The sequence below is a fragment of the Loxodonta africana genome, chromosome 13 (genome assembly GCF_030014295.1).
Source record: "Loxodonta africana isolate mLoxAfr1 chromosome 13, mLoxAfr1.hap2, whole genome shotgun sequence".
Lineage (NCBI taxonomy): Eukaryota > Metazoa > Chordata > Mammalia > Proboscidea > Elephantidae > Loxodonta > Loxodonta africana.
In genome coordinates this window covers 95,320,689-95,339,530 of record NC_087354.1, presented here as the reverse complement: position 1 = coordinate 95,339,530, position 18,842 = coordinate 95,320,689, and the positions used below count along the sequence as shown (strand labels likewise).

At 37.2% G+C, this 18,842-nt stretch overlaps 1 pseudogene; it reads right to left on the bottom strand.

Moving 5' to 3' along the window:
• Nucleotides 1-1,964: 1,964 nt before the first annotated feature.
• LOC100675827 (olfactory receptor 5D13-like) lies at nt 1,965-18,115 on the bottom strand (annotated as a pseudogene).
• Between the last annotated feature and the right edge of the window lie 727 nt (nt 18,116-18,842).

Genomic DNA, 18,842 nt, shown 5'->3' with positions numbered 1-18,842 from the left:
ATTGTTTTGTAGTAAACCTTCCAACGCTTCAATTATTGTCTTCTTTTTTAAAATAGCTTTGGGTATTTTAGATATTTTCATTTCTATACATATTTAGAACCAGCATGTCAATTTTTTCAACTAACTTTTGATTTTGATTGAGACTGTATTAAATCAATAATTTGGAGAGAATTTATATCTTAATATTCTGATCAGTGTATATGCTGTATCTCTCCATTTATTTCCACTTAAACTTTTTCCCAGTGATGTTTTCAAGTCTCCACTCTATGATCTTGACAAGGTTTAACAATTTTATTATTTAAACCTAGTACGTTTTACAACTATTTTTTTGTTTATATTTCATATTTCTATAAAAATGATGTTTTCACTTAAATTTTTTTCTGTTCATGAAAATAAGTTGGCATCATTTCAAACTAGTTCTATAAGTTCATGGTGTTAATTATAATTCCCAAGGTAACTACTAATAAAATAACTAAAAAACATACAGAAAAAAGATAAAGATGAAATCAAAATGGCACACTAGAAAACAATGAATAAACAAAAAGGAGAGAGATAAGAATGGATAAAAAATAAGTCAACTACAAGCTGTCTTCAAAAGACTTACTTGAGATCCAAACATACAAATGGGTTCAATATGAAAGGTGGAAAAAGATATTTCATACAATTTGTAATCAAGAGAGAGATATGGTACCTACACTTATATTCGACAAAGTATTGTATGTCCCTGGAACATTTACTTGATTGTGTATGGCATCTGGTGACAATTAAAAGTTAAATAAGAAACACAATACTATTTTTATATATCATGGTATGTTGAAAAAAGTATTATATGTTGCTAAGCAAACAGAACAGAATACAAAATATTCTAAGCAAACAGAATAGAATACAAAATATTCTAGTAATGGTTTATACTGAAAGAAAATACAATTTTTCACATAGGATAAAATGTTCATACTTTATACAAAGCGAGTTACATTTCATACTATGTAATTAGATTAGGATCATGACACTGGAAAATTTATCAAGATATCATCTAACTTCAATCACAACAAGCAGTGTCACTCAGCAAAGACAGTCATTCCATAAAATGATCCATTACTTTATAAAGGCTTGTGTAAAACCAATTATAGTTATGTTATATTTATCTGAAATATCAAGGAAGGATATTTTCCATGGGGTAATAGTTACCTTAAACTTACATAGATTGAAATATTGGATCCAATTATTCATTCCTCTATGTATCTATGCTCCTTGCCATGTAACTTTTAAGCTCTACAAGAGGCAGATATAATTATTCAATCCTTGACTTTGGTCTCGGCTATGTGATTCATAATGCCAGTAGAAGATAACAAATCAGTTGCTTGAAAAGCTTTTGTTAAGGCATGTTTTCTTTTGTAACTCAGCCACTGACATTGGAAGAGCATACTCTAGCTACCCAGGTGGTCCAAGAAGGATCACAGATACATGGAACGGAGCTGCCCAATCAATGTACACACCTATTCCCCTGAGGTGAGTTCATCAGCCAAGACCAGACAAAATCGGAGGACCCCATGTATTAGCAAAGCATAATATGTTTGACTCTCTTAGTATACAGACAGAAAATAAAATTTATATTACCAAATAAAATTTAAGCCATCCATATTTGGGACCATGTTGAGGCAGAGATATGTCTTATGTGCATATTAAAAAATGAAATTAATATTTTCAATATGTTTCATGCATGAGTGTTGAACAGATAGATCTTTGTTTACTATGTTTACTGTGTTGTGCTATGATGTATCCTCTCTCCTGCTAAGCTATACATTTTCAGAACATCTCTATAAACCCATTCTCAGAATGACTTCATTTACATGGGTAGCCACATCGCCATACGCACTAACTCAGAAAACTTTAATTGCCAAATTCTGATTCAAGAGCCTTAGTTTAAATGAACCGAGCTTTAATTACCATCTTACTAATTATTTTTCAACTAATTTACTAAGCTGTAAGGAAAAATGTTATTGGGCGAGCAATCAAATGGGGAGTTACATTGGACACATGCACTGCTTTGCTATTTGAAAACGAATCTGAATCAATATAACAGCTTTAACACTTAGGCAGCTCTCACAATTCTCTGGAGAAATGAATAAATAAATATTTACCAACTTTACAGTTTGTGACATGGTAACTTGGTATTCACTAACTTCCTAACTGCCTCCTTCACATCTTTATTCCTGAGGCTGTAGATCAGGGGATTCAGCATGGGGATGACCACTGTGTAAAACACAGAGGCTGCCTTGACCATGATCCCTGAGCCCTTGGAATTAGGCACACAGTAGAGGAAAAGGATGGTTCCATGGAAGATGGTAATTGTAGTTAGGTGGGAGGCACAGGTGCAGAAGGTCTTGTGTCTCCTCCCAGTTGATGGCATCTTCATGATAGTGATAAAAATGAAAATATAAGATGTAAGAATGATCATAAGGCTACTTATTTCATTGAACGTGGCTGACACTAAAATGATCTCCTGACTAATGTAGGGGTCAGAGCAAGACACGGCAACAATGGCAGCATGCTCACAGACAAAGTTGTTTATGAAGTTGGTCTCACAGAAGGATAATGTCAACAGAAAGTAGGCGAATGTCAAGGAAGAGACTATACTCTAAGAGTATGAGGCAGCCACCAAAAAGAGACAAAGCTTTGGGGACATTGCAACTGTATAGAGCAAAGGGTTACAAACTGCCACAAATCGATCATAAGCCATCACTGCCAACATGTATGTTTCAGCCACTGCAAATATGCAAAGAAAGAAGAATTGCATGATGCACCCTATGAAGGAGATGGTTCTGTCTTCCACAACCAAGTTTTCTAATAGTTTAGGGGTAACTACCGAAGAGTAACAGAAATCAACAAAGGACAAGTGGCTGAGGAAAAAGTACATGGGGGTGTGGAGTTTAGGGTTGATCCTGATGATCATGATCATGCCCCGGTTCCCGACAACAGTGACCATGTAGATGGTCAGGAAGACCATGAAGAGGGGCACCTGGAAGTCTGAGTATTCTGAGAATCCTAGGAGGATGAATGTGGCTCCAGTACCCTAATTTTTTTGGTTTCTGTTGAGAAAACAAGAAATTTGATTATCATGAGAAACAAAACTTGACAGTAGAAAATGAAAAAAAGAGAGGTTTATTGAATGTCTATAAAGATTTTGTGGAAAATACTTGTTTGCTCCTCTTAAACTGTTTGGATATTTATAACTTACTAAAATCACACTTTCACAGTGAACATTAATTTTGTGCAAGTGGAATATTAAAGAACAAATTTGAGAAGAATAACAAAAAGAGAGTAGATACTGCTATATTTCAAACAACCAAAATCAGTATCATCAGAGGCAGCTCCTTCATGGGAAGGACCACTTTTTCTGTTAGTATGAATCTGAATTTCTTGAAAATAATTGTTTTATAGGAAATGCAGCTTAAAAATAGTTTCTCAATAAAGATCACAGAAGAAAAAATAGGGACAATATTAGGAGCCCTAATACATGGCATAAAGAGTATACAAAACATTATTAAGAGTGCAGAAGAAAAACTAGATAACTGGGAGCTCCTAAAAATCAAACACCTATGCTCATCCAAAGACTTCACCAAAAGAGTAAAAAGACAACCTACAGATTGGGAAAATTTTTTAGCTATGACATTTCAGATCAGCACCTGATCTCTAAAATCTACATGACACTGCAAAAATTCAACTACAAAAAGACAAATAACCCAATTAAAAAATGGGCAAAAGATATGAATAGACACTTCACTAAAGAAGACATTCAGGTAGCTAACAGATACGTGAGGAAATGTTCACGATCATTAGCCATTAGAGAAATGCAGATCAAAACTACAATGAGATTTAGTCTCATTCCAACAAGGTTGGAATTAACCCGAAAACCACAAAATAATAAATGTTGGAGAGGCTGTGGAGAGATTGGGGCACTTATGCACTGCTGGTGGAAATGTAAAATGGTACAACCACTTTGGAAACCTATTTGGCGCTTCCTTAAAAAACTAGAAATAGAGGTACCATACAATCTAGCAATCCCACTCCTTGGAATATACCCTAGAGAAATAAGAGCCTTTACAGGAACAGATATATGCACACCCATGTTTATTGCAGCACTGTTTACAACAACAAAAAGATGGAAGCAACCAAGGTGCCCATCAACAGATAAATGGATAAATAAATTATGGTATATTCACACAATGGAATACTACACATCGATAAAGAACAGTGAGGAATCTCTGAAATATTTCATAACATGGAGGAACTTGGAAGGCATTATGCTGAGTGAAATTAGTCAGTTGCAAAAGGACAAATATTGTATAAGGCCACTATTAAAAGAACTTGAGAAATAGTTTAAACTGAGAAGAAAGCATTCTTTCATGGTTATGGGGGGGAGGGAGGGAGGCTGGGAGAGGGGTATTCGCTAATTAGATATTAGATAAGAACTACTTTAGGTGAAGGAAAAGACAACACAGAAAACCGAGGAGGTCACCACAACTGGACTAAACCAAAAGCAAAGAAGTTTCCTGAATAAACTGAATGCTTCAAAGGCCAGTGTAGCAGGGGCAGGGGTTTGGGGGCCATGGTTTCAGGGGACATCTAAGTCAATTGGCATAATAAAATCTATTAAGAAAACATTCTGCATCCCACTTTGAAGAGTGGCGTCTGGGGTCTTAGAAGCTAGCAAGCAGCCATCTAAGACGCATCAATTTGTCTCGACCCACCTGGATCAAAGGAGAATGAAGAACACCAAGGACACAAGGTAATTACGAGCCTAAGAGACAGAAAGGGCCACATAAACCAGAGACTACATCAACCTGAGTTCAGAGGAACTAGATGGTGCCTGGCTACAACTGATGACTGCCCTGACAGGGAACACAACAGAGAACCCCCGAGGGAGCAGAAGAGCAGTGGGATGCAGACCCCAAATCCTCATAAAAGACCAGACTTAATGGTCTGACTGAGAATAGAGGGACCCTGGTGCCCATGGCCTCCAGAGCCTCTGTTGGCCCAGGACAGGAAGCATTCCTGAAGCTAAATCTTCAGACATGGATTGGACTGGACAATGGTTTGGAGAGGGATGCTGGTGAGGAGTGAGCTTCTTGGATCAGGTGGACTCTTGGGACTATGTTGGCCTCTCCTGCCTGGAGGGGAGATGAGAGGGTAGAGGAGGTTAGAAGCTGGAGAAAAGGGCATAAAAAGAGAGAGTGGAGGGAGAGAGCGGGCTGTCTCATTAGGGGGAGTGTAATTGGGAGTATGTAGCAAGTGTATATAAGTTTTTGTGTGAGAGACTGTATTTATTTGTAAACTTTCAATTGAAGCACAATAAAAATTTAAAAATTAAAAAAAGAAATTTCTATAGTTTCTCCTTTTCAGTTATCAGCAAAATTTACTTAGAAACCTTGATTTTTTTTTTTTATATGTTAACAACACAGGAAAAGGTCAAGATAAAATTGTCTTGATTGGGCTATTTTCCTTTTCAGAATCTTCATTAACCTGCTAAAGAAACACTTCAAACATGCTATAGCTCTGCAGTAGAAGTCTACTGATTTTTTTCATTTATGACAAAATATTTTTTTTAATATTATTCTCCAGTAGATATCATAACATTCTTCAGCAGGTGCTCACCACCAGATATGTACTGTGTCATCATTGATAAAAATAGTTGAAGCAATAATTCATATAAATCTCTTCCTTTCCAAAGTGGCATTTGGGGAAGATGGGTAAATGACAAATAATTAATACTATAAAAGTACTGGACACTGCTCTTAAATGTTATTCTGCAGCAAAAATAAGTTTTCCTGAATCAACTTTTAGGCTATGCAAAGACCAAATGTCAGGCTAGAGACCAGACTCAAACAGATACCATCACGTGCTTGATGCCATTGGGACAGAGCCTCAGAAATGAAAAATTGGCTTTCAGTATCAAGTACAGTTGGCTGGGGTCATTTTATATTTCCTTCGTAGTTCACAATGCCTACTCACTAGTTTTCTTTCTAAATAAGTGCCAAATGTCTACTCATATGCAGTTGGGACATACCTGAAGAGACTTGGAGTATGAGAAAACCCTGCAGGCCACTAAGAAGCAGAAGTCAATGGTATCCCTATATTCTCAGAGAAGCCCTGCACTCCTAAACTCCAGGACAGGAACAGAAGGGAAACGAGCTGTTTCTGGACCTGGCAGCATACCTTCAGGCCCATCCTCCCCTAAGTACTCCCAGCCTCCTTCCTGTTGCATTGGACAAATAAGAATTAATCCTAATATCTCCTTAATATCTATTGTTTAGTTATTTACTGATGCCAAGAGATGCATAGGACATTTTTCATCAGTCTTTGCTAATTTTCATATGAAGATTTCCCTCATGGTTTCTCACACATGTCTTATCTTTTCCCATTAGCTAATATCATTCCATCATGCTCTCTGGAAATAAATGTTATAATAGTTACCAAGTAAGGAGTATAATAGAAATGCTTCCTTATTTATATCTCTCACAAGTTGAAGACTGGTAATTTGTAAAATTATCACCAAGTCTAATGTTGTCCATGAAGGTGGAGTTAAATAAACCTGTGATATTTGATGACTACTGTCACTTTTTTCTTCATGGAAATAATTCTCGTGGTGGTGTTGAAAGTGGTGATTAGAATACGGAAATATTCACTTGCAATTTGATTATTTTCACTCAGGCACTGACTTCTCTACCATCTGAACGTTCCTCATAGAAATACAGCTGGGTTTTATTTAGCCACGCCTAGTCTAAGGAAACCCTGGTGGTGTAGCGGTTAAGAGCTACGGCTGCTAACCAAAATGTCTGCAGTTCGAACTTACCAGACACTCCTTGGAAACCCTATACGGCAGTTGTACTCTGTCTTTCAGGGTCGCTAGGAGTTAGAATTGACTCCACAGCAATGGTTTTAGAAACCTTGGTGCAGTGGTTAAGAGCTTTAGCAGCTAACCAAAAGGTCGGAGGTTTGAATCCACCAGGTGCTCCTTGGAAACCCTACAGGGCAGTTCTACTCTGTTCTATAGGGTTGCTATGAGTCAGAATCTACTGGATGGCAATGGTTTTTTTTTTCCCCCTAGTCTAAGATTTTTATAATTACATTTTCCCCATGCCCTTTTCTAAATTCCCATCGCTTTGCATCTCTCTTTAGTTTTATCAGGTTTGAACATGTAGGAAAAATATTTCTCAAAGACTAATTAGTCAACCATTCCTTTACCATTTTATATAAGGCTTCAGCACTACTCAGCTAGATTGCGGCCACATATTTTCAACAAAACTTGTCAAATTTATTTCTAGAATTATTCTCAATAATTCTATGCAATATGCAAAAATAATTTTCCATGATCACTTTATCCTGATAGTCAATGTTTTTTGCTATCCAAATGATTTTATTTAGTAAATTCATGTCGTCAGGTTGGCTTTTCCAAAATTGTCCAAGGCCTCTGTATTCTGCCTTAGCTTCATTACCACTAACTTCTGCTTCACTTATCATGGTGAATTTATTCAACTCTGTTAAGCAGCACATGCTCATTTGCATAAAGTATATTTTCCCATTTTTTTCTATCTCTTGTAATGCTTTATTTTTCCCTCTCCTATTATAGGTATTATGTATTTTTTCTTATCATCTCTATACATACAGATCTGAAGGTTTATAGCTGTCAATTACCATAGCTATATCCTATAATGCAAGCTCAAGTTGAAATTGAAAAAAATTAGAACAAGTCCACAAGAGCAAAAGTACTACCTTGAGTGCATCCCATCTCAAGAGTACAACCTTGAGTGTATCCCATCTCAAAAACAGATTTGCCACATTGAACACTAATGAAAGAAGACCAGGTGAATTGTGGAATGACATCAAGGGTATCATACATGAAGAAAACAAGAGGACATTAAAAAGACAGGAGAGAAAGAAAAGACCTAAATGGATGTCAGAAGACACCCTGAAACTTGCTCTTGAATGTCAAGTAGTTAAAGCAAAAGAAAAAATGATGAAGCAGAAGAGCTGAACATAAGATATCAAAGGGCAGCTTGACAAGACAAAGTAAAGTTTTATGAGACATGTGCAAAGACCTGGAGTTAGAAAACCAAAAGAGAAGAACATGCTTAGCATTTCTCAAGCTGAAAAAACTGAAGAAAAAAATCAAGTGTCAAGTTGCAATAGAGAAGGGCTCTAAAGGGAAAATATTAAACAATGCAGGAAGCATCAAAAGAAGATGGAAGGAATACACAGTCACTGTACCAAAAAGAACTGGTCAAAATTCAACCATTTCGGGAGATAACATATGATCAGGAACCAATAGTACTGAAGGGAGAAGTCCAAGCTGCATGGAAGGCACTGGTGAAAAACAAGGCTCTGGGAATTGATGCAATACCAACTGAGAAGTTTCAACAAAGGGATGAAGCACTAGAAGCGTCACTAGTCTAATGCCAAGAAATTTGGAAGACAGGAAAGGTGCAGGGAAATACAGAAATTATTGAACAATATCATTAATATCACATGTAAGCAAAATTTTGCTGGTCATTCAAGAGTGGCTGCAACAACATATTGACAGGAAACTGCCAGAAATTCAAGCCAGATTTAGAAGAGGGCTTGGAACCAGGGATATCATTGCTGTTATCAGATAAATCCTGGCTAAAAGCAAAGACTAACAGAAAGATGTTTACCTGTGATTAATCTACTGTGCAAAGGCATTTGACTATGTGGATCATAACTAATTATGGATAACATTGAGGAGAATGGGATTTCTGGAACTCTTATTTGTGTTCATGAGGAATCTGTACATGAATCAAGAGGAAGTCTTTCCAGCAGAACAAGGGGATATCGCATGGTTTAAAGTCAGTAAAAGTGTGTGTCAGGGTTGTATCCTTTCACCATATCTATTTAATCTGATACTGAGCAAATAATCAGAGAAGCTCGGTTATATGAAGAAGAACAAGGCATCAGGATTGGAGGAAAACTCATTAACAACCTGCATTATGCAGATGATACAACCTTGCTTGTTGAAAGTGAAGAGGACTTGAAGCACTTACTGATGAAGATCAAAGACTACGGCCTTCAGTATGGATTATACCTCAATATAAGTAAAACAAAAATCCTCACAACTGGACCACTAAGCAGCATCATGATAAACAGAGAAAAGATTGAGGTTGTCAAAGATTTAATTTTACTTGGGTCCACAAGCAACAGCCATGGAAGCAGCACTCAAGAAATTAAAAGATGCACTGCATTGGGCAAATCGGTTGCAAAAGACCTCTTTAAAGTTTTGAAAAGCAAATATGTCACCCTGAGGACTAAGGTGCTCCTGACCCAAGCCGTGGTGTTTTCAACTGCCTCATATGCATGTGAAAGCTGGACAATGAATAGCGAAGACCACAGAAGAACTGAAGCCTTTGAATTGTGGTGTTGGTGAAGAATATTGACTATATTATGAACTCCCAAAAGAATGAACAAGTCTGTCTTGGAAGAAGTACAATCAGAATGCTCCTTAGAAGCAAGGGTGGTGAGACTATGACTCACATACTTTAGACTTGTTATCAAAAGGGATCAGTCTCTGGAGAAGGACATCATGCTTGGTAAAATAGTCAGCATAACAACCATTGTGAGGATGGTGCAGTACCAGGCGGTGTTTCATTCTGTCGTGCACAGGGCCACTATGGGTGGGAACCAACTTGAAGGCATTTAAAACAACAACAACAAATAATTTATAAATTTGTCTGTTATTGCCACCTTCTTTATCGGGCATTATAGGAATTTGGGAACGAGGCCCATATTCGACTGTTTCTTATTAACGAAAATGCCTTTTTCACTGCTGGGTACCTGATGAGAAAACCGGGAAATATCATTTGAAAGTAAGGATGTGTAACGGCATAACACCTTGAGGCTTGTGCAAGCCAAACTGACTAGATTTTAAAGGACTAATCTGTTTGTCTATTCAATGGACAGGTGTTCATTTCCTGCAAAGATTATCATAACTCAATATTTTATTTCTAAAGTGAAATAAAACATGTTTTGAATAAACTCACCTAAATACAGATGCACTTGGGTGATTCATTGACTGGAGATTCCTTTGCTAAGATTGATGAACTCCAAGAATTCTCCTGATTGGTATTCCATTAGGATAGAAGTCAACCTAAAAATACTGGCATGGGTCCACAGTATGTTATTTCATATAAACAACTTTTCTCCAACCCATAAAGAAAATCCAGTGTTAGCAGAGAGAAGCAGGCTGAACAGCTAATTTCTGGCACCAAACTGTGTCACATATATGTCATCATATCCACTGGGATGTGGACCAAAGAGAATATCATGGAAGCATCACCTGGGAGGCACAATCTGAGCAATTAGATAAACTTTGTCCCATGTGATATGTTGTTGTAGATTGTTTTTTTAAAGCTTTGGAAACATGTATCTTAACTTTTTCCCATTCATCTTATAAAAAAAAAAATTAACCAGAATGAATACACATTTATTTTATACACATGTAAATTACACAAATGTGCAATGAAAAAAATCCATTTGTAAAACATCTATCCTTTATTTTCTTTATTAGTAATCATTTTTATTTCTTTTTATTATTGTAAAATTTATATTTTTAATCCATAACCAGTTGTAGTGCAAGAATATACATAAATGGAATTGATTTTAAACTTATCAATTCTAGTATTTTTGGAGATGTCCTTAGATTTTATGCAAGTTATCATAACATCTGTGAATAGAAATAGTTTTAATGTATTCCTTCCTAGCATAATGGCTACATTTTTCTTGCTTAATTGCAGTGGCTGAGACTGCCAGTAAAACGAGGATTAAAAATTATGAGGGTGGACAGCTTTGCCTTACTCTCAATATTAAGGGAAAAGCAATAATATTTCACCTTACAGTACTATGTCAGATACAGACATTTTTATAGAAACTCTTTATCAGTTTTTGGAAGCTTCTACTGCTGGTTTTAGCACAATATTAATAAAGTAAAAAGGAAAAAGCTTATGATCTTCTCAATAGATGCAGAAAAACCATATCACAAAATGCAACATCAACTTTTCATAAAAAGACTGAAAACTAGGAATAAAAAAAAAATTCTCCATCTAATTTCTTTTATGAAACATACCACAGCTAACATTGTATTTAGTGTAGAAGACTAAATGTTATCTTCCTAGGATCAGGAAAATGTGTCAAATCTCAGTAATTCGATTCAGCATTGTCTGGGGGTTTTAAATGCTGCAATAATGCAAATAAATAAATTAATAAAAGCTATATGACATGATCATTTATAAATAAAATCATATGAAATCTACATAAAAAGTCATTAGAAATAAAGCTAACATGAAACCTGAATGGACAAAATTCAATTTTATTTTTATATATTAGCTAAAATGAATAAGAATTTATATTAAAATATAGTTCCAATAAAATATCATAAATATTCAAAATTTTTGGATGGATCTGGTGAAAATGTGCAGGATCTGTGCACACAAAACATTAAAGAAGACCAAATCAATGAAGAGATATAATACTTTCATGATTTGGAAAACTCAATACTGTTAAGATGTCATCTCTCCTAGTTAATATATAAATTTCATGCGATCACAATAATAATCCCAATGGGCCTTTTGTATCCATAGTCAATCTAATTCTAAAATTCTTGGGCTATAATATAGAAATAATTCCAAGAATATATAGCAAAATGATGTTTGACAAGAGCACAAATGCAACTCGATGAAGTAAGAGTGGTAATTTTAAAAAATGATACTAAAAAAATTGAATATCCAGATTAAAAAAAAAATAATGAACTTCAAGAGATAACTTGGACCATAAAAAATAGACAAATAACTCAATATGGACAACAGATATAGATGTATAACCTAAAATTATAGAATGTCAGAAAAAGAAAATGTTATCTTGAGGAAGTAAAAGGTTTCTTTTTTTTTTAATTCCACTGCCCACTGCCAAAAACACAATTGATATATCAGACTTTACTCACACTGGGAATATCTGTTTGTTGAAAGACACTAAGAAAATAAGAGACCAACCACAGAATAGTAGAAAATATTTGCAAATAACACATTTTACAAATATATATATATAGACAGAATCTAAAGACACAAAAATAACCCCTAAAAATCCAATAAAAATAAAATAATGCTGTTAAAATTGAGAAAAGGATATAAACAGACACTTTACCAAAGAAAATAAATAGGCTTCAAAAGATCACATGAAAGATATTCAACTTATTTATTCATTTGTTGTTATTAAGCCGGCTCCAACTCATGTTGACCTTATGCATAATAGAACAAAACATTGCCAGGTCCAGCACCACATTCATGATCCTTGGTGTGTTTGAGTCCATTGTTGCAACTATTGTGTCAATAAAACTCATTGAAGGTTTCCCTCGTTTCTACTGACCCTCTACTTTACCAAACATGATGTCCTTTTCTAACAATTGGTCTTTCATGATGACATGCCTAAGTAAGCAACCTGGCCTCAGCATTCTCTGTTCCAAAGAGCATTCTGGTTGCATTTCTTCTAAGACTGTTCTTTTGTCAGTCTTTGTCAACATCACATTATCCAACTTTCACATTATCCGTTATCCAACTTTCACATGCTATGAAATAATTGAAAAGACATGATTTGGATTAGAAGCACCTAACTCATCAAAGTGACACCTTTGCTTTATAAAGTTTAAAGAGCTCTTTTGTTCCAGATTTACTCAGTGTAATAAGTCGTTTCATTCTCGTCAGCTGCCTCCATGAAGACTGATTCTTGACCCAAGTAGAATAAAATTGCTGACTTCAATTTGTTCTCCATTTATCATGATGTGGTTCATTTGTCCAGTTATGAGAATTTTAGTTTTCTTCATGTGCAGATGTGTTAAAGGGTTAACCTAACCACAGCAGGTAATAACTACAAAAGGCCAATTTGTTTGTCAGAATCTGCAGGACTTCAAACAATAAGAAACTACATCAAGGGGGTAGGACAGAGTGCTCTAACCTGTTCAATAGACTGTGGACATGCATACCAAAACTAAATAACAATTTACCCCAGGAAGCGAGTTAAAGATCTACCCAATATCACACATAGCCCTTGTAACTAAAAACAACCATCACATGACAGACTCAGGACCCCTGAACCAAAAGACCAAATTGTGAGAAAAGAAAAACAAGAAAAGGTCAGCCAATCTTGATGTTAGTTCCTTGTCTTTAAGAAATCATAGTCTGTAAGTAATTTATTCATAGGTAATTTTTCAATAATTATAAAGACCATGGTGAAAGATGTTTACTCCTAATTAATCAGCCCGTCAGAATTGTGCAAAAAGCACTTACAAATTGCACTTCTTTGGGTTTTGATCTGTTTATAGTCTGAATGCTTGCAGCCAATTTCCCGTTTTCATTTTCTGGTATGTTAAAATAAACATTTCTTTGTCACAGAAGGCTTCGATGAAAGTTGTTTCACTACAACAGATTGGCACAATGAGAGCAGGGTCTTCAGGAGCAAATTCCTCACAGGATCTCCAGGAGACCTGGACTGCTTATTGGCATTCTGCTTCTTGTACTCCGTGTCGCCTTCAGAGATCCTCCTACTGAAATAAGTGCTGTTGCAGTATGAAATTTATTGCCTTTCTGCATAATAGGAAATATCATTGTGACATATTTCTCTTAAAAAACAGGTTTGCTATCTTTTGTTTGAAGCTTCTTTTTGAGATTTTTGAGAGTCCCATCTGGAGGTCTTTTAGTAAAACTGCAGTTCTTGATTTTATGATTGTGTTTCTGTTTCTCCTTTTCTGTCTCCTGTTCTTTTCTGCTTTAGCTACGAAAGAAAACAGGAAATAATAATAATAAGAATGAAAAAAGTCCTCCATCTGGAACCCCTTCTCCCTACATGGTTCAAAAGTCTGATGCCACTGCTTGTCAATATTTAGAAAAATGGTACAATCTTACCAAGGACTGTGAGACTGAGCAGTGAACGCTATGAGAAAATTTTGATCTGGCTAATATTATATTTAAGAGGAAAACCAGAAAGTCAACATTCTCATGTAAAGCAACACCAGTGGGAAATTTTTTATACTTGGTATTTTGAGATATCTCAATGCCATCATCACATACTTGACTCCCTATAAGAAGTAGTGTCTAAGCAAGCCAAACAAATTCAAACATTGTAAAAAAGGGTTGGAAGGCAGTACAAAATTAGACTCAGACAAATCATTGCCTTCTAATCTCTATCCAGACTTAGAGAATTTGGCTTTATCTGAAATGCCATTTGCTAGGTCAAAAGATATTGAGCTTACCAGGGCGTTCATAATTAAACAAAGGGCCAAAAGCAGGAACTCTGAGATCTCCTTCCACCTATTGTCTAAAGCAGAACTTTGGGCCTTTGTAAACGAGTTTCCTGATCTAAGGGAAAATCCCGATAAGTTTATTCATGAATTCAGGATATTAGTAGAAATATCTGAGCCTGGTACCACTGATATCTGTAATTTAATACTCATGTTGTCAGTCCCTGGTGATAACGCATTGTTGAACAGAAGCAGTGAAATGGATAGATCCTGAAAACAATTTAAGGGCTTCAAGTAAAACTGTTAGAAAAGAAACCAAGAAATTAATAGGTGAACTTATAAACTATTTCTTCAAATTTTTCTCTTCAAAAATCAATAAGGCAAAATTTCAAGTTTGGAGCCAAGAAAAAGATGAATCTATCTATATTTATAGAGATAGGTTAATTAAAATGTTTACAGAATGTTCAGGGTTAAAAAACTACTGATGAAGAGGCTAAGGTCATTTTTAACTTGTTATTTATAGGAGGATTGATTAGTGAATTAGCCCAAATGGTAAAAAGGCATCAGTTAAATTGGAAAAGTATTGATACTTCTGAAGTAGCCACTTCAGCCTATAAATTAAACCAAACTATGTATCTTACATGGAAACTAGATTCTTTAGGAGAGAGAGAGAATTATATAAAGGAAATGGCTCACATGGTTATAGAGGTTGGAAAGTTCCAAGTCCATGGTCAGGCTGGATGGTTCTCCTGACTCATGTAGCTGCAGGGGCTGGTGAACCCAAGATAAGCAGGGCAGATAATAGGAATCTGGGTCACAGGCTGTGGAAGCCAAAATGTTCAAGACCTGCAGAGAATCTGGTGGGACACTGACTCACAGAGTGCGGAAGTTAACAAATACCAGTATGTAAGCTGCTATCTCAAGTCCCATAAACTGGTGGTCAGAAGAACAGGAGACAGGTGCAGGATCCAGAGCTAGCAAAAGCCCACGAGTCTTTCCAGAAAGTCCACCTATGTTAAATGCAGGCCACAGCCCCAAAGATACTCCCTTTTAACTGATTGGCTACTCACACCAGATCCCATCATGGAGGTGATCACATTATTATACAGTTGCCAGACTATGTCATAACTGCCAAACCACTGAGAATCATGGCCCAGCTAAGTTGACACACAACCTTAACTATCACAGTCTACCCCTTGTTAATCTGGCACCTGTACACATCTCCTTAAACCATACATAATCTCTTATTAAAGACAATTATAAGGTCATATTTGGGCCTAACATGGTACAAATAACACTCATACAACCAAAAATGCAACTAGCCTCGTTTGCATCTTATATTTTATAAGTGAAGAAAACAAAAATATTAGATGCACACTTCCAAGGAAGAAATACTCATAACAGTTACAGTTCTTGTTTCTGCAACTGGTCATGTAGTCGTAACTGAAATTTAAAACTACCTCCCATTCTGTATTCCCTTTGCCCTCAGCATGCACCTCAACTGGCCGTGGTTCTTTGCCTGGAAGCGTAACCCAAATCTTCATTCTTGAAGGGTCCGGGCCATTAATAATCTTGTTGGAATTCAGTTGTAGTTTTCAATTGACTTTAATCACAGGGCATGGTAGTACTAAGAGACTCCCTAAGGTATCTCTTGCATTCCAGACACACTCTTCTTTACCTCCATTAAAAAAAAATCAATCCAATTTCCTCCTGGTGATCACGATGGATCACACCATCCAATATGATAACTCCCTTCTCTGCCTATTAATCCAGAGGCCTAAGGATCCCAAAGTGGCCAGGTGGCATTCTTAAGTTCCAGGTCTATGCAATCAGTGATGTATTTCCAGGTGGGAGCATTCCTACTTTTGAATCTAAGACCTCTAGACCCACAGAGCATAGGGTCATGGGGACAGGAAGCAAAAATTTTACAAGTGACACACTAGGGGTAATAGTGAGTTGTGCCATTTCCATTTCTACCACCTGATTCCTGGATCTATAAGTTCTGGTTATGTGAGAAACTGTACCATATATTAGATGCTGGTTTAGAGCATATCTGCCTCCTGGAGGACATTGCCCCAAGGCATTACCACATAGCTGGTGCCATAATTGTGTCTTTAGAAGGCCATTCCATTGTTCCATCAAGGCAGTTGCTTCAGGATGATGGGGAACATGTTAAGACTAGTGAATTCCATGAGCACAGACCCACTGCTGCTCTTCATTTGCTGTGAAGTGAGTCCATCGATCTGAGGCAATGCTGTGTAGGGTGCTGCTATAATAAAAACACCACAAGTGGATGGCTTTAACAATCAAAAATTTATTCTCTCATAGTCTAGCGGAAACCCTCCTGGCATAGTGGTTAAGTGCTATGGCTGCTAACAAAAGGGTTGACAGTTTGAATCCTCCAGGAGCTCCTTGGAAACTCTATGGGGCAGTTCTATTCTGTTCTATAGGGTCTCTATGAGTCGGAATCGACTCGACGGCACTGTTTTTTTTTTTTTTTTCTCCATAGTCTAGGAAGCTAGAAGTCCAAATTCAGGGTACCAGCTCCAGGGCAAGGCTTTCTCTCTCTGTTGGTTCTGGAGAAAGGTCCTTGTCGTCAATCTTCCCCTGGCCTAGAAACTTTTCAGAGCACAAACTCCAGGTCCAAAGGACACCCACTTCTGTCTCTTCTTGCTTGGTGGTAATGAGGTTCTTCTGTCTCTCTGCTTGCTTCTCTCTTTTACATCTCAAAAGACATTGACTCAAGACACAACCTAATCTTGTAGATTGTGTCCTGACTTATTAACATAACTGCCCCTAAACCTGCTTATTAGCATAATAGATGTAGGATTTACAACGCACAGGAAAATCACATCAGATGAAAAAGATGGTGGACAATCACACTATTCTGGAAATCACAGCCCAGCCAAGTTGACACATATTTTTAGGGAACACAATTCAATCCATAACAGGTACCATGATGGTAGATAAAGTATTCTGTAAGTCCATGGATGGTACTTTTGGCAGAAGCATTGCATGCAGGGAAGGCAAATCTGTATCCAGAGTAATTGTCTATTTCAGTAAGAACAAAAATGTTGCCCCTTTCCATGATGGAAGCAGTCCAATGTAATAAACCTACCATCAGGTTGCTAGCTGATCACCTCAGGGAGTGACACCCTATCAAGGACACAGCGTTGGTCTCTATTGCTGGAAGACTGGGCACTCAGCAGTTGTTGTAGCCAAGTTGGCCTTGGTGAGTGGAAGCTCATGTTGCTGAGCCCATGCATAACCTCCAACCTCCCACCATGGCTACTTTGTTCATGGGGCATTGGGCAATAACAGGAGTAGTTGGGGAAAGAAGGTGCCTGGTTTTCACAGAAGGCATCATCCTATTTACTTGATTGTTAAGATTCTCCTCTGCTGAGGTCATCCTCTGATGAGCATTCACATGAGACACAAATACTTTCACTTTTTGGGCCTTTCAGAGAGGTCTATCCACATACCTCTTTCCTATACCTCCTTGTCTCCAATTTTCCAATCAAGTTCATTTTAAGTCCCTGATCATCCAGCCAAATCATTCACCACAGCTTATGAGTCAGCAAACAATTGCACATCTGGCCATTTCTCCTTTCAAGCAAAGTTAGCAACCAGTGCACAGCTCAGAGTCCTGCCCATTGGAAGGATTTCCCTTTCATTACTGTCCTTCAGGGAGGTCCCAGAAAGAGACTGTAGTTCTACCACTATCCACTTTCGAGTGGTGCCTGCATATTACACAGAACCATCTGGAAACCAGGCACCAGTTTTCACTTCCTCAGTCAAAAGATCATAAGGACTCTCCATGACGACATAAGTGCAAACTGGGAGATGGAAGGTAATGTGACAGCAGTTGACACCACGGGCTTTTGGGCAACTTCCTCACGGATCTTTCTTGTGTCTTCAGGTCCTGCTCAGGCCGGATCTTGTATATACCACTTCCATTTAATGACGGAGTATTTCTGTGCACATCTAACTTTATGGCTGTGTGAATCAGACAATGCCCAGTTCATGATGGGAAGCTCTGGCCACATGGTGACTTGTTGGACTATGTTTAAGTATTCAGTCTCTACTAAGGCCTAGCAGCAAGTCAAAAGATGTTTCTTAAAAGGAATGCAGTTATCTGCAGAAAATGTCAGGGCTTTGCTCAAAAATCTTAAGCATGTGTGCTATGAATCACCAATAGGGACCTGTCAAAGACTCCAAACAGCATCTCTATCTGCCACTGACACTTCAAGCACCCTTGGATCAGCTGGATCATACAGCCTAACTGTCAGAGCCACTTGTACCACAGCTGCAACCTGTTCCTGAGCCATCTCTTGGTCTGGACAGCACTCAAAACTAACAGCTTTTCGAGTCACTTGATAAATAAACTGGAGAAGCATACCCAAATGAGGAATACATTGCCTCCAAAATTCAAAGAGGCCTACAAGGTATGATGTCACATTTTTAGTTGTGTGTTTGGGGGGGGGGAGGGGAAGATACAATAACTTATTTGCTTTAGAAGGAATACCTCGACATGCACCTCATGACT